This window comes from Equus przewalskii, chromosome 5, assembly GCF_037783145.1.
Source record: "Equus przewalskii isolate Varuska chromosome 5, EquPr2, whole genome shotgun sequence".
Classification (NCBI taxonomy): domain Eukaryota; kingdom Metazoa; phylum Chordata; class Mammalia; order Perissodactyla; family Equidae; genus Equus; species Equus przewalskii.
Genome location: NC_091835.1, coordinates 58865338 through 58887037, shown reverse-complemented (window position 1 = coordinate 58887037; position 21700 = coordinate 58865338). Strand labels below are relative to the sequence as shown.

The window sequence follows — 21700 nt, the reverse complement described above, 5'->3', positions numbered from 1 at the left end:
CCCAGATGTATTCAAGGTGAATTCTAACCACCAGATATTTCAACTGCTAGAGAAATTTATTTGGATCATGGAAAAAGAGAAAACTTTCCAACCATTTTTATGTAGCAAGTACAATGTTGACATTTAAATCTAACAAAGATAGCACAAAAAAGAAAATTGCAGACTAACATTGCTTATGAATACTGAAAGAAAAATCCTAAGTAAGATATTAACTATTTGACTTCAATACACATTAAGTAAACAAGACCAAGGAGAATTTATATGATGAATCTAAGGGTATAGATTAAGAGAAAATATTTACAACACATATAACAAACAATTAATATCCAGAATATATGAAGGATTCATTCAATCAATAAGAAAACCAAACAGAAAAAATGAGCAAAGGTTACAAATAAGCCATTCAAAGGAAAAGCAATAAAAAACATAAAATTCATATTGATGAAGTATAGGGAAAAATGCATAGCCATGTTCTATTGGTGGGACTATGGAAATCAAAGCCCTGTTGTAATAATTTCAGCAAAATTTAAATGTGCATCTTTCCATCTTGAGTTCCAATTCTTATTATCTAAAAGAAATTCATTATTTCTATACACAAAGATCCACGTACATCCAAATGTTTACTCTAGTATTTCTGCAACTGAAAAAAACTTGAAATAATCCAAAGATTGAATAATAGGAAAATGGTTAAGTTCTAGACATGCATACTACAAAATACACAGCAGCTATTTAAAATATAAGCATTAAATCTGTACCAGTGATATGAAACTATCTCCAATATATTGTGAAAAGTGAAGAAAGCAAGTCATAAAACAAGTAAAATAGTATGATACCACCTATGGAGTAAAAGAACAATTATATATAAATTACTACCTCCACATATGCCAATGTATTTAAAACAATTTTAAGGATGCACAACAAACGATTCACAGTAGCTACTTCAGGAAACCGCAGCACCTTGGGATTCTGGGTTAGAAGCTGAAGAAGGACGTTAACATTCAACTCTACTTACATCTGCATTTTTAGTGTTTTAGGATGATGATATATCATAAAGTTTAAAAAGTCCTGTATTATAATAGAGATTTCTTGAAACTATATCGTGCCCTGGTAGAGGTTAAGTTAGCCAATTCATCCTTCTCCCAGGACAGAATCACAGCCTGTGACTTGTTTTCTATTGTTTGATTCAATTTCTTTTGAAAGGTCGCCACTTGCATCCCTTGTCACATTTCCCAAGCGGTACGACTAACATTTCTGTGACCGGTTAGCTCAGTTAGCTTGAGTACAATGCTAAAAACATTGGAATTAATATTTGCATAGAGTTTTATTTTAGCTCTGTTCTCAGAAAATGGACTATATTGTTAAGTTCTACATCCTTCAAATATGGAATCAACCCAGACCCATCATATGCCAACCCAATACCATCATATGCCACTGGTCTCCAGAAAAAACTACTTGTGAAGGCCCTGGCTCATTATTAGATTTATCACTTGATGGATTTAATTGACATTAGACAGCAGGTACTGGATTCTGGGTAAACAAAGGAGAGCAAAAAGGACATGGCTCTTTCCCTCAGAGTTTATAGTTTAGAGTCAAGAGAAAATCATGTGAAGAATTACAGTGAAGTGTGAAACATACAATGACATGAAAAACACAGTATAATCTAGGAGTACAAAAAGTCTAGCAAGTCAGGGAAGGCTTCCCAGGGGAAGTCACATTTAAGGTGAGACACAAAGAATGAGTGAGAGTTAGGTAAAGAGTTGAGGAACGCTCTATGCATCTCACAGAGTTACCGTTTCCTACCAAAAGTCAATAAAGACACAAGTACTTAGATCTTTTCAATATGGCCCTAGATATCCACCTGTCTTAGTCCGTTCAGGCTGCTAGAAAAAAATACCACAGACTAGGTGGCTTATAAACAACAGAAATTTAACTCTCACAGTTCTGGAGACTGGGAAGTCCAAGATCAAGGCACAAGCAGATTCCATGTCTGGGGATGTCACCTTTCCTGGTTCATAGACCAAATCCTTTTTGCTGTAATCTCACATGGCAGAAGGGGTGAGGGATCTCTCTGGGGTCTCTTTCATAATGGCACTAATCCTATTTATGAGGGATACACCCTCGTAACTTAATCACCTCCCAAAGGTCCCTCCTTCAAATACCATCACACTGGGGATTAAGTTTCAGCATATGAATTTGGGGAGGACACAAATACTCAGTCTATAGTGCTAACCAAATGTTATGCTACCAGCAAAATTGCTATAGTATGGATAATTTAGTGATAATTTACAATATAAACTTTGTAAAAAGTCTGCAAATTGTAAGTAAATTGTAATTGTTGAAATATGAGGAACTTTCAGGAATTGTTCTAATATAAAAATTTGACATAGCTTTTCAGAAGGAGGAAGAGATCCTTGAACCCTGGCTTCTCACCGAATATTTGCACTTACTGGAGGGGAATGTGGGCAGTGGGAGAGGAGATTGTCAAAGACAGACTGTCAGGTGGTTTTGTTTTGTTTTTTTTTCAAATTTCTTTCATTTTGTTGTATTTCACTTCCAGAGTACAAAAATGTCTGTCCTGTTACCAAACCCATCATAACACTGTCTTGCTTTTGTCCACATCATCCCGCTTCTGAGAAATGCCCATCCTTTACTTTACTAACTGATAACTCCCATTGATTTTTTCAAGACTGAGCTCTTGTTCTGTGAAGCTTTCACTCAAGGCAATACTGTTCTCCTACAGTGCTGTGTGGTGCCTCCACACTTGTTCGATGTTTACATGTCCACATCTTCTGCTACATTATGAGCTCTATGACATCAAGGTCTATGCCTTATTTACACTTCAATCCTCAGAGTCAGTATGGCACCTGGCAAGTAGTCAACCTATAAAAAAGAAAAGTAATTATATTTCAAGTTTATATTACTTGGGAATTAGCTTAATCACTCATATCTAGAAGCTATAAAACCAGGCTGGATATCTTGCCCTTGCCCTTGGGACTTCTGCAGTCACCCAAGGCAGTCTAACTGAGGTATCTGCTTTGTATATTCTAAGAAATGAGTCACAATAGCCTTTTAACCTTAAAAATATCAGTTCCTGCTCTGTGAGATGTGACTTAGTCCAATATTGAAGGCCTCTGCTATTCCTTTGAAACTCTAACATCCAATTCAAAAAGTTATATTAAATACATTCTATGCATTCCTCTGCCTATCTGATTCACCAGTTCATCTCTGAAGACAGGAAATGCCCTTGAGAAGAGCCTGCTATGGTATCTAAAAGGCTATTAAAACATTCATGTTTTATGGCCTATTGTTTCTTTTCCAGGCACCCCTGCTGCCAAAAATAAAGAAGAAAGTGCTTAAGTTGTTGTATCCCACTTCATCCTATACTTTTCCAGAGGGAAATGATGGATGTTAGTGGTTTGGAGATAGAAGGCAGTTGGGGGTTTGACCAAGCACATCTTAACAGTAGTGCCAGCTTCCCAATCAATGACATGCAAAAGAACAGCCGCTCTAGTAGTATTCTTAGTCTTTGAGGTTTAAACCATAAGCCACACGCTTCAACTGTAAGCAACTGAATAATTCGTTAGTCATCAATTTTATAACCATTAATTTACAAGAAATGCTTTTCTAGCCAATAATTTATTATTACAAAATATACTGAGAATAACACAAATGTTCAACTGTAGAAGATTAATTAAAATATAATATGGCATGTAAACAAATACTGTTCACTCATTTAAAAATGAGTTTATGGATTCTGATTTGTGCTGGGAATATGCATCATAAAAATGACATAAATATTAAATGGTGAGAGAGAATTCTTGTATGTCACATTTCATTTTAAATTTTTTCTAATACAAATAGTACATTTGTGTATTTTAAAAGTAAAATGATACAAAAAAGAATAAAGAAAAAACCTCAGAAGATGAAATTTGGGAGATATATATGAATTTTATAAGCATAAAAGTACTAGTATCAATAAGATCTAACGTTTATGGTGTTTTATTATATATCACTAATCTTTGTAAACAATTTGCATGTATGAAGCTAATCCTCACAACCAACCTGAGACAGATACTATTATGTTTCCTCTTATACAGAAGAGGAAGCTGAGGCATGGAGAGATTAAGCAAATTGCTTACAGTTGGGATTTGATACCAGAAAAATCTTGTTCCAGAGTCTGAACTCTTAACCAGCACAACTATGCAGTCTCAGTTGTAACCAAAATGATGAGTTAATGAAATCACTCAAGGAGCTTAGGCAGTGGACCAAAGACATGGCTTTGGGAAACATCACTAAAAGATACGCAGACATGATGTAACCCAAAAAATAACCAATAACACCAAAAAAACTGTTATAGAAATATGAAGAAAACTAGATGACGTGAAGCCAACTAATCCAGGGCAGAAAGAGATTTTTCAATAAGACAAGAATCAACCTGCCCGAGGCTGCTGAAAAGGCAAGATAGGGATGGAGTTGCTCATTGATTATGTTTTGATTGGTAGAGTTTTTTGTTCATTTTTGATGGAGAGAAATCAGGTAGCTTTAGTTTGAATGAAAACATTATTATTAAAAATGAAAACATTCAATATGCTGATATTATGCTAAGTTAAAATTAAGAAAATGTTAATAATAATAGATCGGGGACAGATAAAATGGTGCCAACAATGAACTTGCTCAGGGCCATTTTTCTTCCTTTTCTTTCTTTTCTTTCGGTAAGAAGGTTTAACATAAGATCTATTCTCTTAACAAATCTTTAAGTGCACAATACTTTTTAACTATAGACAACGTTTTATAGCAGATCTCTGGAATTTATTTATCTTGCACAACTGAAACTTTATACCTGTTGAATAAAAACTGCCCATTTTCCCCTCTCTTGAGCCTCTGACAACCACCACTCTATTGTATGCTTCTACCACTTTGACTATTTTAAGTACCTCATGTAGGTGGAATCGCGCAGTATTAGTCCTTCTATGACTGGCTTATTTCACTTAGCATAATGTCCTCAAAGTTCATCCATGTTGTCACATATTACAGGATTTTTTTCTTTTTTAAGGCTGAACAATATCCTACTGTAAGAATAGACCACATTTTCTTTATCTATTTACCCATCAATGGACATTTAAGTTGTTTCCACATCTTGGCTATAGAGAATAGTGCTGCAATGAACATGGGAATGCTAATATCACGTTAAGATACTGCTTTCAGATTTTATTTTTGATAAATACCCAGAAGTGGGATTGTTGGATCATATAGTAGTTCTATTTTTAAATTTTTGAGGAATCGCCATACTGTTTTCTATAGTGGCTGTACTATTTTGCATTCCCACCAATAGTATACAAAGATCACAATGTCTCCATATCTTTACCAACACTGGTTTTTTGCTTTTTGATAATGGCCATCCTAACAGGTATGAGGGGAGACCTCAGTGTGGTTTTGATTTGCATTTCCCTAATGATCTATGACATGGACCCACTTTTCATATACCTGTTGGATATTTGTGTGTCTTCTTTAGAGAAATGTCTATTCTAATCCATTGCCTATTTTTGAATTTGGTCATTATTATCGCTATTAAGTTGTAGGAATTCCTTATATATTTTGTAGATTAACCCCTTATCAGATACATGGTTTGCAAATATTTTCTCCCATCCCATAAGTTATCTTTTCACTTTGTTGACTGTTCCCTTTCCTGAGCAGAGCCATTTAGTTTGGTGTAGCCCCACTTGTCTCTTTTTGGTTTTGTTGCCTGTGCTTTTGGTGTCATATCCAAGAAATCATTGCCAAATCAATGTCATAAAATTTTTCCCAAGTTTTCTATTAGGAGTTTTAAAGTTTCACATCTTATGCTTAAGTCTTTAATGCATTTTGAGTTAATTTTTGCCTATGGTGTAAGATAAGGGCCCACTTTCATTCTTTTGCATGTGGATATCCAGTTTTTCCAGCACCATTTGTTGAAGAGACTATCCTTTCACTATTGTATATCTTGGTGGTCTCATCAAAAATCAGTTGTCCATATATGTGTAGATGTGTTTATGGGCTCTCTATACTGTTCCAGTGGTCTATATGCCTGTCTTTATGTCAGTACCATACTCTTTTAATTACAGTAACTTTTTAATATATTTGAAATTGGGAAGTGTGAATCCAGATTTCTTCTCCTTTTTCAAGACTGTTTTGGCTATTCAGGGTCGTTTGTGGTTCTGTAAGATTTTAGAATTGTTTTTTCTATTTCTGTGAAAAATGCAATTGGAATTTTAATAGAGATTGCATTGAATCTATAGAGTGTTTTGAATAATGTGGACATTCAAACAATGTTAATTCTTCCAATTTGTGAACATGGGATGTCTATTTATATTCTTTAATTTCTTTCATCAATGTTTTGTAGTTTTTCAGAGTACCAGTGTTTCACCTCCTTATTTAGATTTAATCCTAAATATTGTATTCTTTTTGATGCTACTGTAAATGGAATATTTTCCTAATTTCCTTTTAGGATATTTCATTGTTACTGTTCTTCGTGTTCCTTGTTAGTGATTTTTGTGTGTGTGTGTGTGTGTGAGGAAGATTGGTCCTGAGCTAACATCTGTTGCTAATCTTCCTCCTTTTGCTTGTGGGATGCTGCCACAGCATGGCTTGACTAGTGGTCCTAGGTCTGTGCTGGGGATCCGAACCTGTGAACCCAAGACCACCAAAGCAGAGCACGCAAATTTAACTACTATGTCACTAGGCCAGCTCCCTGTTAGTGATTTTTTATGTTGATTTTGCATCCTAGAACTCTACTGAATTGTTTATTGGTTCTAACACATTTTTGTGACACCTTTAAGGTTTTCTGCATATAAGATCATGTCATCTGAAAAAGAGACAATTTTACTTCTTCCTTTTCTGTCAGGATGCTTTTTTTTCTTTTTGTTGCTTAATTGCTCTGGCTAAGACTTCCAGTACTGTATTGAATAGAAGTGGCAAAAGTAGGCGGCCTTGTCTTTTTCCTGATCTTAGAGGAAAACTTTCAGGTTTTTTTTACATATTTTTTTTTTTGAGGAATATTAGCCCTGAGCTAACGCCTGCTGCCAATCCTCCTCTTTTTTTTTTTTTTTTTTTGCTGAGGAAGATTGGCCCTGAGCTAACATCCGTGCCCATCTTCCTCTGTTTTGCATCTGGGACACCTGCCACAGCATGGCTTGACAAGTCAGCACCCAGGACCCAAATCGGTGTACCCCAGGCCACCGAAGCAGAATGTGCGAATTTAACTGCTTCACCACTGGGCCAGCCTGAAAGTTTTCATCAATGAGCATGATGTTAGCTGTGGGCTTGTCATATACGGCCTTTATTATGTCAAAGTAATTTCTTTCTATTCTTAGTTTGTTGAAGATTTTTATCATGAAAGGGTGTTGAATTTTGTCAAATACTTTTCCTGCGTCTATTGAGATGATCATATGATTTTTATCCTTTATTCTGTTAATGTGGTATATCACATTGATTGATTTTTATATGTTAAATCATTTGTGCATGCCAAGGAAAATCCTACTTTGTCACAGTGAATGATTATTTTAATGTTCTGTTGAATTCAGTTTGCTGTTATTTTGTTGAGGATTTTACCTCTATATTCTTCGGGAATATTGTCCTGTATTTTTCTTTTCTTGTGTGTCTTTGACTTTGGTATCAAGATAATGCTGGCCTCCTAAAATGAGTTTAGAAGTGTTCCTTCTCCCTCAATTTTTTGGAAGAGTTAAAGATATAGATCTTGCTTGATATAGAGCTGTTCAGATTTTCTATTTCCTCATGATTCAGTCTTAGCAAGTGGTATGATCCTAGGAATTATGCATTTATCTTAATTTATCTGATTTGTTGGCATATAATTGTTCATAGTTCTCTCTTATGTTCCTTTTTACTTCTGCAGCATCAGTTGTAATGTCTCCTCTTTCTTTCCGATTTTGTTTATTTGAAGCTTTTTTCATTTTTTTTAGTCTAGTTAAAAGTTTATCAATTTTGTTTATCTTTTAAAAAAACCAACTCTTAGTTTTGTTGATTTTTTTCTATTCTCTATTTCATTTATTACTACTCTAATTTTTATTATTTCTTTCCTTCTGTTGACTTGAGTTTAGTTTATTCTTCTAGTTCCTTGAGGTGTAAAGTTAGGTTGTCTATTTCAGATCTTTTTTTATGTTGGTGTTTATTGCCATAAACTTCCCTCTTGGTACTGCTTTGCTGCATCCAATGAGTTTTGTTATGCTGTGTTTTATTTTTGTTTGTGTCAAGATGTTTTTTAATTTCCCTTTTGATTTTTTTCCAGATATAATATTCTTGGTTGGCAGATTTTTTCTTTCAGCAGTATGAATATATCTTCCAACTCGCTTCTGTCTTACAAGGTTTCTGCTGAGAAGTCCACTGATAGTCTTATAGGCAAGTTGCTTTATTCTTGCAGCTTTCTAAATTCTCTCTGTCTTTGAATTTTGACAATTCGACTATAATGTGTCTCAGTGTGGATTTCTTTGGGGTTCATCTTATTTGAGACTTTTGGGCTTCCTGAATCTGGAAGTCCATTTCCTTCCCTAGATTTGGGAAATTTTGTGCCATTATTCTTTTACATAAGCCTTCTAGTCCTTTCTCTCTTCTTCTGGGACTCGTGTAACGCCTATATTGGTCTCCTTGATGGTGTCCCATAAGTCCCTTAAGCTCTCTTTACTCTTTTCATTATTTTTTCTTCTTACTCCCCTGACTGGATAATTTCAAATGACCTGTCTTAAAGTTTGCTGATTCTTTTTCTGCTGGATCTAGGCTGGTATTGAACCACTGTACTGAATTTTTCAATTTAGTTATTGTATTCTTCAGCTCCAACATTTCTGCTGTTGTTTTTTTAACTTTCTGTCCCTTTGTTGAAATTCCCACTTTGTTTGTAAATTATTCTCCTGAGCTCACTGAGCATTTTTATGGTGATTATTTTCAAATCTCTGTTGGGTAATTAATATATCTCTGTTTCCTTATAGTTAGTTTCTGGGATTTTATCTTGTTCCTTTGTTTGGATCATATTTCTTTATTTGTTCATTGATCTTGACTCTTTGTGTTGGTATCTACCCATTAGAAAAATTGCTACCTCTCCTCGTCTTCATGGGTTGGCTTTGTACAGGAGAAGACCCTCACCAATCAGCCTTCCCAGATAGTCTGTGGATCTCTTAAGTCTTTGTGCTAGTCCAAACCACTATCCTTGATCTTAGCAGCTGTTAGGCATTTAGAGAATGCTAAGTTAGATTATGCTTAGCATTCTGAGACAGGCAAGACAGAAGCCAGTCCCTCAGTCAGTAGCCAGAAAAGTTGGAACATTGGATGTGATGTCCAACTCTTTCCCTATCCAGAATGGGAGAGAGAAACTAGGAGCTGAGTTTTTCACTTGCTTGTTCTGCATTGAGCCAGGAGGAGCTGTGGTGAGAGCCTGTGCTTCCTTGGACAACAATTTTTTGTTTTCTGGAGCCCAAGGGTCTAGTGTATCTTGGGTCCTGTCAGTTCTCTGATACAGGCAAGACAGAAGCCAGTCCCTCAGGTAGCCCTGAGAAAAGTTAGACTGTTGAACGTGCAGTCCAACTCTTTCTCACCCCAGGGAAAAGCTGGGAGCTGAGTTTTCTTTACTCACTTGCTCACTCTGCACTTAGCCAGGAGAAGGAGCTGTGGAAAGTGCTCATGCACTAGTTCCAAACACAATCTTTGTTCTCAATAGCCCCCAGAGGTCTAATTTCTGATGGGTCCTATCAGTGCTTTGCGACAGGTGAGACAGAAGCCAGTTCCTTGGGTAGCCCTAAGATAAATTGGAACTTTAATGTGTAATCCAGCTCTTTCCCTTTCCAGGGAGAAGCTGGGAGCTGGGGATTTATTCCCAATAATATGTGCTGTGGTGGCAGTGGGGATTATGATAAGGTGGTATCTCAAATTTTCCTACTGGTTTCCATGTGGCTGGTTTTATGATTGCCTGGGATGTAGGAGCCCCTCAAATAGTTTTTGGTTTTCTCATAAAGAGAAATTATCCATGTACTATTATTGAATAGGTGTATTCATGAGGAGAAGGAGTGGTCAGGGCTCCCTATTCCACCATCTTGCTGATGTCAATTATTTACTTTCTTTTTTAATGCTCTTTAAGTAGCCAATGATCATAGGCTCCAACTGAGAAAACAATCTAAATTAACCCATTAATATTTTGTATTAGAAAATAGATCTGCCTCAGTTAACAAAAAAGTTCAATGGCCAAAAGAAAAAAACCTCCAACAAAACTACAAATATATGTTAAATAAAGATATTTTAAAAATACAAAAAAGACTCAGGGATGATAAATGATGGCAAACTGAATATAAGTTAAAAATGTAATATTAGTGTTAAAAAATCTAATATGATAACCTGGATATGATAAAAGGTATATCAACGTGCAAAAGTCAGAAAGTAATAATTATATTACTTTCAGCATTAATCAGATTCTTACAGTATCTATCACACTTCTTAAAAGGATTCAAGGGGCCAGCCCCATGGCCGAGTGGTTGAGTTCGTGTGCTCCACTTTGGCGGCTCAGGGTTTCACCAGTTTGGATCCTGGGTGTGGACATGGCACCACTAATTAGTCCATGTTGAGGCGGCATCCCACATGCCATAACTGGAAGGAACCACAACTAAAATGTACAACTGTGTACTGGGGGAGCTGGGGGTGTGGGGAGAAAAAGCAGAAGAAAAAAAGAAGATTGGCAACAGTTCTTAGCTCAGGTGCCAATCTTTAAAAAAAAAAAGGATTCAGAAATAAATCTAAATGCGACAGAGTGGATTAAAATTAGGATCAATGTAGAAATGTTTAATAGAATTAAAATTGAAATCTAGAGTAAAGAATGGAGGGTTCTCATTTCATTACCAAATTTGATTTTGCGAGTTAAAAGGCTGCTGAGAAGTATTACCTAGCCATGGAAGTGAAAATAAACGTAAGCCAAGGAGCAGAGCTTCTGTTTACAATAATATATTAGACATTATTGAATTGTGTTCCTAGCTCACAGTCCTTCTCTCAGTCCCTATGTTTCCTTGGATTAATTCCTGAAAATTATTTTTCAACTTGAAACCGTCCTCCTGTGAAATTTGATTAGTCCAGGATGGGCTGTGACAATAATTAGAACTAATGGAGTATAAGGTAACTCAATTCTTCCTGGACAATTTATATGTAAACTCAGGCTTATCAAAGGCACGTGCTTTTTCACGGTGTTACCCTTTTGTTAGAAAAAGAAAGCAAGCTGTTCCATAGAGAGAGAAATAGAGAATAAAGCACACTTATGGAAATGCATAAATGCAAGAAATTTTGGAGTTGGGGTATCATGGTGTTCTAGATTTAGGGTTCCGCTCATTATTACATCACTGGCCTTGGAATATATGGGACTGTGTCCGTAGGTAATAAATTTCTTTTTAGTTGATGTTAGTTCAAATGAATGTCGTTGCTTGTAATTAAGAAAATTATTACTAATCCAATGGAGAAGAATCTTTTAATTATGAGCGACAGAATGTTCTGTAAAATACTATTAACGTGAGAATAGAAGCATCTTTGGGTATTCTTGTTCACAATCATCTTCACTCTCCACTTAGGCTTTTCCACTGTGCCCTTCCCCCACCTTACATTGCCTGCCTGGAGTATCACGAGGGCTTCAGAATAATCAAAATGCTACTAATCACTCTCCATACCCACACATTCAGCAGGCAATGGCCATGTTAATTGTCTTTAGCTGAGATTCATATAATGTCATTTTCCTGTTCCAGTTAGGCTTCCTAAGCCCTGTGCAAAGTGCTCCTATTCACATTTCCTTTGCATCACAAAAACTGGACTATTTAATATTTTCAGAATATGCTTATAATTTGTCTAATTTCATGCTTTCGTTTATGCCTTTCCCTGCACTAAAATTATCCCTCAATCATCCCTGCCAAATTTCAGCAAATTATTTAAAACTTATTTTAAACATCACCTCCTCCATGACTCTACTTGATCACTCCATCAGTAATTAAAACCTTGTTGCAGTTCTCCATAGCAATTATTTTTCTGTTTACATAAGCAATGCATGTTACTGTAGATTTGGAATTTACATTTAAGAGCACTTAGCTGAATGAGAGAAGATTTGCTAGCCTAGGGATCAGGTAATGGACCCTGTGTACTTCTGGACACAGACAAACCTCATAACTTCTCTAGAAAGTACAGGGACCATCTTTTTTTTTTGTTTTATTGAGTTCATAATAGTCTACAACATTGTGAAATTTCAGTTGTACATTATTATTTGTCAGTCACCATATAAGTGCTCCCCTTCACACCCTGTGCCCACCCCCTAGACCCCTTCCCCAGTAACCACTGAACTGTTCTCTTTGTCCATGTGTTTGTTTATCTTCTACATATGAGTGAAATCATATGCTGTTTCTCTTTACCGTCTGGCTTATTTCACTTAACATAATACTCTCCAGGTCCATCTAAGTTGTTGAGAATGGGATGATTTTATCTTTTTTTTATGGCTGAGTAGTGTTCCATTGTATCTGTATGCTATATCTTTTTTATCCAATCATTAGTCGATGGGCACTTGGGTTGTTTCCATGTCTTGGCTACTATGAGTAATGCTGTAATGAACACAGGGGTGCATAAGTCTCTTTGGATTGTTGATTTCAGGTTCTTTGGATAGATACCCAGTCCTGGGATGGCTGGGTCATATGGGATTTCTATTTTTAGTTTTTTGAGAAATCTCCATACTGTTTTCAATAGTGGCTGAACCAGTTTGCATTCCCACCAGCAGTGTCTGAGGGTTCCCTTTTCTCCACAACCTCTCCAACATTTGTTATTTTTTGTCTTAGTGATTATAGCCATTTTAATAGGTGTAAGATGATATCTCAATGTAGTTTTGATTTGCATTTCATTATTAGTTATATTGAACATCTTTTCATTTGCCTATTGGCAATCTGTATATCTTCTTTGGAGAAATGTCTGTTGACATCCTCTGTCCATTTTTTGATCGAGTTGTTAGTTTTTTTGTTGTTGAGATATATGAGTTCTTTATATATTTTGGGTATTAATTCCTTATCAGATATGTAGTTTACAAATATCTTCTCCCAACTGTTAGGTTGTATTTTCGTTTTGTTGACGGTTTCCTTTGCTATGCAGAAGCTTTTTAATTTGATGTAGTCCCATTTGTTTATTGTTTCTATTGCTTCCCTTGTCCAGTCAGACATGGTACTTGAAAATATGCTCCTAAGACCCATGTTGAAGAATGTACTGCCTATGTTTTCTTCTAGAATTTTCATGGGTTCAGGTCTTACATTCAAGTCTTTGATTAATTTTGAGTTAGTTTTTGTGTGTGGTGTAAGATACTGGTCTGCTTTCATTCTTTTGCAGGTGGCTGTCCAGTTTTCCCAACACCATTTATTGAAGAGACTTTCCTTTCTCCATTGGATGTTCTTGGCTCCCTTGTTGAAAATTAGCTGTCCACAGATATGTGGGTTTATTTCTGGACTCTTGATTTTGTTCCATTGATCTGTGTGTCTGATTTTATGCCTGTGTCATGATGTTTTAGTTACTATAGCTTTGTAGTATATTTTGAAATCAGGGAGTGTGATGCCTCCAGCTTTGTTCTTTTTTCTAAGGACTCCTTTGGCTACTCAGGAGCTCTTTTTGCTCCATACAGATTTTAGGATTCTTTGTTCTATTTCTGTGAAAAATGTTGGAACTTTGATAGGGATTGCATTGAATCTGTGGATTGCTTTAGGAAGTATGGACAATGTAACTAGGTTAATTCTTCCAATCCAAGAGAATGGAATATCTTTCCATTCGTTTGTGTCTTCTTCAATTTCTTCCAACAATGTTTCACAGTTTTCAGTGTACAGGTCTGTCACCTCTTTGGTTAAGTTTATTCCTAGTATTTTATTCTTTTTGTTGCAGTTTTAAATGGGATTGTATTCTTCATTTCTCTTTCTGCTACTTCATTGTTAGTGTATAGAAATGCAATTGATTTTTGTATGTTGATTTTGGGTCCTGCAACTCTGCTATATTCATTTATTATTTCTAAAAGTTTTTTGGTGGAGTCTTAAGGATTTCCTCTGTATAAAACCATGTTATCTGCAAATAGTGACAGTTTCCCTTCTTCCTTTCCAATTTAGATCCCTTTTATTTCTTTCTCTTGCCTGATTACTCTCACTAGGACTTCCAATACTATGTTAAATAAGAATGGTGAGGGGATGGTCCTTTGGCTGAGTGGATAAGTTTGTGTGCTCCGCTTCGGTGGCCCAGGGTCTTGCCGGTTCAGATCCTGGGCACGGACATGGCACTGTTCACCAGACCATGTTGAGGCGGTGTCCCATATACCACAACCAGAAGAACCACAACTAGAATATACAACTATGTTCTGGGGGGCGTTGGGGAGAAGAAAAAAAAAAGATTGGCAACAGATGTTAGCTCAGGTGCCAATCTTTAAAAAAAATTTAAAAAAGAGTGGTGAATGTTGGCATCCTTGTCTGGTTCCTGTTCTTAGAGGGAGCTTTCAGTTTTTCTCCATTGAAGATGATATTAGCTGTAGGTTTGTCATATATGACCTTTATTATGTTGAGGTACTTTCCTTCTATATTCATTTTATTCAGAGTTTTTATCATAAGTGGATGCTGTATCCTGTCAAATCCTTTCTCTGCATCTATTGAGATGATCATGTGATTTTTATTCTTCATTTTGTTAATGTGGTGTATCACGTTGACTGATTTGCAGATCTTGACCATGACTACATCCCTGGAATAAATCCCACTTGATCATGGTGTATGATCTTTTTAATGTATTGTTGTATTCGATGTGCTAGTATTTTGTTGAAGATTTTTGCATCGATGTTCATTGGTGATATTGGCCTGTAATTTTCTTTTTTTGTATTGTCCTTGTCTGGTTTTGGTATCAGGGTAAGGTTGGCTTCATAGAATGAGTTAGGAAGCTTCCCTTCCTCTTTAATTTTTTGGAGGAATTTGAGAAGGATAGGTATTAAGCCTTCTTTGAATGCTTGGTAGAATTGGTGAGGGAAACTGTCTGGTCATGGACCATCTTAACTGACATAGACTATTTATAGACGTTACAAGTTGGAAAGAAACATTGCTTGTTTTGCAAAGGTCCCAGACACCTAGTGGAACTGGATTTTTACCCATTGGATCATAAACTACGTAGGAGTGGAACATGGCTTTACTCTATCTGCAGTTCTACAGTGCCTAGAACAGTTCTTGGCACACACACGCCCTTAAGAAAATTATGTATAGATATATAGAGATCATGTTTACATGCCATGTATACACACACATGCGATTATACATGCTTTATGTATATATTATATATATCGTATATTATAAATAATATAAAACACATTATATTATAACATTATATAATATTAATTACTTGACGTGTGAGGTTAGATTATTAATCTGAGATTTTTAGTCTTTTAAAAATATGAATATTTATAGTTATAAATTTCCCTATAAGCATTGCTTTACCTGTATCCAATGTTTTGGAATGTTGCATTTTCCTTTTAATTCATCCCAAAGTATTTTCTAGTTTCCCTTGTGATTTCCCTTTTGATCCATTTGTTATTTAATAGTGTATTGTTTAATATCCACATATTTGTGAATATCCAAAATATCCTTCTGTTGTTGATTTCTAATTTAATTTCATCAGATCAGAAACATTCTTTATATGATTTTATTCTTTATAAAGCATTGAAGTTTGTTTTGTGGCTTAGCGTATGTTCTACCCTGGGTAATACCCCATGCATGCCTAAGAAAAATGTGTATTCTATTATCTCCGGGTGGAGTGTTCTATAGATTTGTATTAGGTCTAATTGGCTTATAATGTTATCCAAATCTTTGATTTATTGTAGATCTTCTGCCTAATGGTTCCATACATTATTAAAAGTAAAGTATTGAAGTCTCCAATTAATATTACATTGTCTTTTTCTCCCTTAAATTTTGTCCTCTTTTCCTTCATGTATTTTGGGCTCCGTTGTTAGGTGCATATATGTTAATAGCTATTGTATCTTCTTGATATATTGACACTTTTACCATCCTTTGTTTCTATTAATATTTTATCTTAAAGTCTGTCTTGTATTACATTAGAATTGCCACTCTTGCTCTCTTTTAGTGAGTGTTTTGTTTCTATCTTTTACTTTCAACCTATTTGTGTATTTGAATCTAAAAATGTCTGGCACACAGGATGCAGTTGGATCACGGGTTTTTAAAACATATTCTGCCAGTATCTACCTTTTTATTGGAATGCTTTATCCATTTACTTTAAATGTAATTAACAATAAGAATTTCTGCCATTTTACTATTTTTTCTGTATGTCTTATGTTTTTCGTCCTCTCTTCCTCCACCACTGCCTTCTTTTGTGTTAAGTAGATATTTCCTATTTTTAATTTCCATTTTACCTTCTTTTTGTTTCCTTTACTATATGTAGTTTGAGTTTTTTCATAGTAGTTGCCTTGGATATTATAATTAGCTTCTTAATTTAAACCAATCTAGTTAGGATTAATACTAATTTCTTTCAAATATGAAACTTTGATCCAATATAGCTTCATTTCTCCACTCTTCTTTGTGAGTGTATTGTCATATAAATTATATCTTTATACATTATAAGTCCATGAAAATAGTTTTAGAATTATTGCTTTATGAAGTTGTCTTTTAAATCAGGTAGAAGAGTTAAAAAGAAAATATACGTTTATAATGTCTTCATATTATATTAACTTTATCATTACTATTACTGGTGCTCTTTATTTCTTTGTGTGGACTCAAATTACCTTAATTTCAGCCCAAAGGACTCCCTTTTACTATTTCTTATAGGACAGATATGCTAGTGATAAATTCTCTTGGTTTTTATTTATCTTAGAAATCTTGATTCCTCCTTTTTGAAGGACAGTTTTGCAGAATATAGAATTCTTGGTTACCAGTCTTGTTCTTTCAGCACTTTTAATGTCATCTCACTGCCTTCTGATCTCTGTGGTTTCTGATGAGAAATCAACTGTTAATCTTACTGAGAATCCCTTATACATGATAAACTCTTTTCATCTAGCTGCATTAAAGTTCTCTCTTTGTCTTTGTCTCTAGACAATTTGACTATGGTGATGAAATCTGTTCAGTTAGCTTGTTGATCAGCTAATAATTGGTAAGTGATTTCCTTAAGTACTTTGAATCAATTGGTCTTCTGCCCTTTGCCGAAGAACTCTGTGTTTGTGTTGCAGCATACCTTCAAGGCTCAGGACGTTTACAACGTTAGTCTTCACTTCCTGCTTACACAGGAACTCAAGTTTAACCAGAGGTAAGAGATTAAGGCCCTTTTAGGTCTTTCTTTGCAAGTGCATATGTGTGCAACCTTTTAGATCCCCAGGAATGCTATGCTATAAAAATATGCTTCCCATTTATTTTAAGTGTTTAAAGTAAGCAACCTGGAAAAAGGGACAATCCTTAAATGAAGGAAGTCATCATGAGAAAGGACATCTATCAGCCTTGGCCAGACTAAGAGATGTGATTATAATGGTGTTATGAATGTGATTTCAGGTATTTGTGAAGTTATGTTTGATTTCTCTGACCTTTCCCATCTCATCCCTAGGGCCTAAGCTCACTGAAAAGAAAAGGGGGAGAGCACTCAGAACATGTGGCATGTTTTGACAAGTCCCTATTTGGGGGACTTTAGATTGGCTCAAATAATTTGACATTATAGATAATGCTGAATGAATTCTTCTGTGTACATATATTACTCAATTTTCTTATTATCTTTCAAAGGTATATTTTCAGATATAGAATCATTTAATCAAAGCATAAGCTTTTGACAGATATTACAAGAACTCTAAAGAATAGTTATACCAATAGCAGTGTCTGAAATTATGTTTTCCAGAATTTATTGCCATGTTTAGAATTATTTATTATTATTTTTAATCTTTAAAAATATGATAGGTAAAGCATAGTATCATATTTTAAACTTCATTTCTCTGATTACTATGGTGGTTACACATCTTTTCAAATAATTTATTATTTTTGTTTCTTTTTTTCCAAATGTCCTAGGCTTATTTGTTCATCTTGTACTAGATGTGGTTTTCATTCTTTCACTTCTATGAACCCTTTATATGTAAAGGAGAATAAGACATTACAATAAAGTATAGTGATAACACACTATTAAATGTCACACATATTTTAGATATTTTTCCTAATTTGTAATTTGTCTTTTAATTCTTTCTGTAATTACTTCTGTTTGTTATTTTTATTTAAAATTAATGCATGATGCCAGGTAGATCCTTACAGAAACTCCCACAGGGGGACTAAAATTTTCTTTATGCTGAAACATGAAAACTTTTCCCTATTTATGAGAACAGAGAACATTATATTACAATAATTTTTGCTAAGTAAGGTTTGCCAAAGAGCTTTGTTCCCTATGTTAACTTAGCTGCATGTTTGCATTGAGAAGCACAAGTAGAATATGCAAATTCCATACCTTTGTTTAGATCTGTTTAGAGAGAGGATTTGTTTAGAGAGAGGATTTGTTTACTTTCTAATAGGATTTCCTAGATAGGAACTTTGCATAATATATTGGGATTAATCCCTGTGAAAGCTATGTGTGAATTTTATTATTAGTCACAGCCTCTGCCCTCCCACTCTGTGAAATGTCTAAGAAAAGGATAGAGACAAACTCTCCAGTTGCATGAGAAACAGCTTAGTTATAGGCTACTGCCCGCACCCACATATACACTCACGTAACACAGACCCACACAACATACAAAGTCTCCCTTGAGCTGTCAGTCATTCCAAATATGAGTAAGAAATAGGGACCCAGAAAATTAAAATTTTCTGTGTTCAAGCAAACAGCAAAGGCAATATAGGAATCTAAGAATTTAGGTTTTAAAATGAATTGTGATCGATAGGGTATGCTAAACACTGACCAGTTGATGTCTCTAATAATTATGAAATATCTAATTCACTTTAATTAAAATGTGATTAAACCCAAATAGTGAAGACATCTTTATTTAGGACAGAGACAAAGTTCCATACTTACAGGGAAAAAACTCTACACAGGAGAGAGATGTATATGGTAAGTTTTTGTAGATACTAGTCTTCCATTTTTTATTTGTTGAATAATAAAAAGAACTTCAATTAACATAGCACTTACTGTGTACCAAGTATTTTTCTAAGTGCATTATATATCACCTCATTTAATATTCAAACCACTCTGTAAGGTCGGTAATATTGTTGTCCTTATCTTAAAGATATGGAAAATGAAGCACAGATTTAAGTTCCTGCTCAAGGTCACAGAGCAGTAATTTTATCAATGTTTTCCATAATGGCTTCTTTTTATGCTCTATTTTAGAAAAGATTCTCTCACTACCAGATTATATACATACTCACCCGTTTGCTCTAACTTTTTTATGCATTAATCGTTACATTTAACTCTTATTTCACCTAGAATATATTCTCAGATGGCATGAGGAAAGTATCAACTGTATTTCATTCATTCTAAGACACAAATTTTTCATTTTAACATCTCTGAAAGCAGAATGCCTCTTAGAACCAAAGAAGTCTTACCATCACTGTCCGTCAGGCCATAGTCCTCACTTGATCCTGTCTGGTGTGATCAAAACAGTGTCAACAGGTTCTCATCAAGATGGCGCTGTGAGCAGACGTTGAACTCACCTCCTCCCACAAGCACAACCAGGTTACAACAATTTTAGGAAGAATCACCCTGGATTGAAAACTGAAAACTGGATAAAGAGAACCCCCACAACAAGGGACAGTCCTGACGAAAGCAGAAGAGGCAGTAACTCCGGGCAGAGAGGAAAAAAGCCACCTTTGGGAGCAGCGGAGCTTCTCAGCTGGCCAGGCGGGAGCCAACCTAAGGTACGAGCCCTCCCTGGAGGAGTGAGGTTCGTAGCGGGGGCAATACTGCTATAACCATCCTTCGGACTCAGCCCAACTGAGAGGGGGGTCTTACTGTCTGTCTTTGCTGCCTATCAACTGCAGCGAGGACACCCCAGAAAAGCTATTGGCCGAAAGCCGAAAAGATCCGGGTCTTAAAGGGCCCACGCACAAACTCACTCATTGCAGCAACCTAAAGTCACCAGAGAGAAGGCTGACTGTCGTTTGGTGAAACAAGACTCACCTGGTGGGCTCTGGGGGCATCTTGGTGAGCGGAAGATCCTCTCGGGAGACCGAGACATTGGTGGGGGCCGTTGTTATGAGCTGGTCCAGGCGTGCTGATACGGACACAGGTGGGGGCCATTGAGGTGCGATCCTTGGGCTGTTAGCCCGGGGGGGTCTGCCACACCCACTAGAGCACAGATTTAATCCAGTTCAGCCAGGGCAGGCAACCCGCCCTAGGGACTGGCCCCACCTAACAGCAAGCCCTCAGGCTACTTTTCAGCCTGCATTGACTGGGTGTCTTGATCCTCTACAGGCAGGCAAAGGTGTCTGCCTCTGTGGGGCAGGGCTTGTGTGAGGACCAGGTGAACTGTGGGGGGCATTGGGGCAGAGGTGGAGGCCTCTGCAGTGTGGTGTTGGGGTACGCTCCACGGGGTTGAGAAGTGTGCATGGACCAGGACTGTGCTGACAGTGTATGTGGTCCAGAGGAGGGTGAGGCTTATCAGCGGCAGAAGACTTGTGTTTCACAAATAGCCATAAAAAGGATCAGCCCACCTTCCAAAGCCTGAAACAACTGAGTGCCTCCATGCCAAGGCTTAGCTCTACTCAGCTGCACTCGTAAGAGAACTGACATCAGCCTTGTTGGCCTCAGACCTATCACAACTGTACACCCCAAGCCTAGCAACCAGCTACACTGGGTACCAATCCAATTAAGAGGACAGTTGCAATAAGAGTGTGCTAATAGGCAGGACCAAGATAGCAGAGTGATTGGTCTTCTTTGTCCCCCCCCCCATTGAGTCTACAACTAATTGGACATTCACCGATTAACAAAGGATATCCAGATAGTATCTCAAGACGCCTAAGAGTCTCGTGCTTCTATACATTGGAAGGCGGACGGACTTCCCCCCCAGGAGGAGGTGGAAATAATTGAAAACTCTCTGACACCCGACCCCTGGTTGGCCTAGCTCCTGCAGGAGGCTCTCTTCCAGCAGACTCCCCCATAGCATCGCCACACACCAAGGGCAGGAGTGTGCACTCACCAGCAGAGTGACAGTGGAAACAGGTGACAACAGCCCTACTCAAGCCCCCCGTGATTACACCTAAGCCCAGGGGGAATCCCGAGGGTCCTGCACCCACCAGCAGGGAAGGCCTCTGCTCACCATTAGCAGGGAGGCCCCGCCCAGAATCCAGGACAAAGGGAAGCTCCTGGTGGGCAGATTCCCCGGCCCAGCACCAGACCGGAAGCTGATGCTGGGCCCATGGTCTCTGGCGCATGGGTCGGTGCAGGGGGTGCCTGGACTTCCCATGGATGTGCTTGGGGACTGGGTGGAGCTCCAACACTGGCTCTGCGGCCCGGGGGGACACTCCAGGGTCCCGCACCCCCCCAGCAGGGAGGGCCTCTGCTCGCCACTGGCAGGGAGGCCCCGCCCAGCATTTGGAACACCAGGAAGCTTCCTAGAGCAGAATTCCCCACAAGGCAGCAGCTTACAAGCCACCGCCAGGCCCACAGACTCTGACCATGTCCCAGACGAGGCAAGGGGCTCCCAGAGATCCTGTGAGAGTGGAATGGGACAGAGTGGAGCTCCAGTGAA

At 37.1% G+C, this 21700-nt stretch overlaps 1 long non-coding RNA gene across 1 annotated transcript; it reads right to left on the bottom strand.

The window, feature by feature from the left end:
* Positions 1–37: 37 nt before the first annotated feature.
* LOC139083371 (uncharacterized) lies at positions 38–20019 on the bottom strand. Its single transcript, XR_011540034.1, has 2 exons — positions 19557–20019; positions 38–2880 (listed from the first exon to the last, which is right to left on the bottom strand). It is a non-coding gene; the product is annotated as an uncharacterized lncRNA (long non-coding RNA).
* Between the last annotated feature and the right edge of the window lie 1681 nt (positions 20020–21700).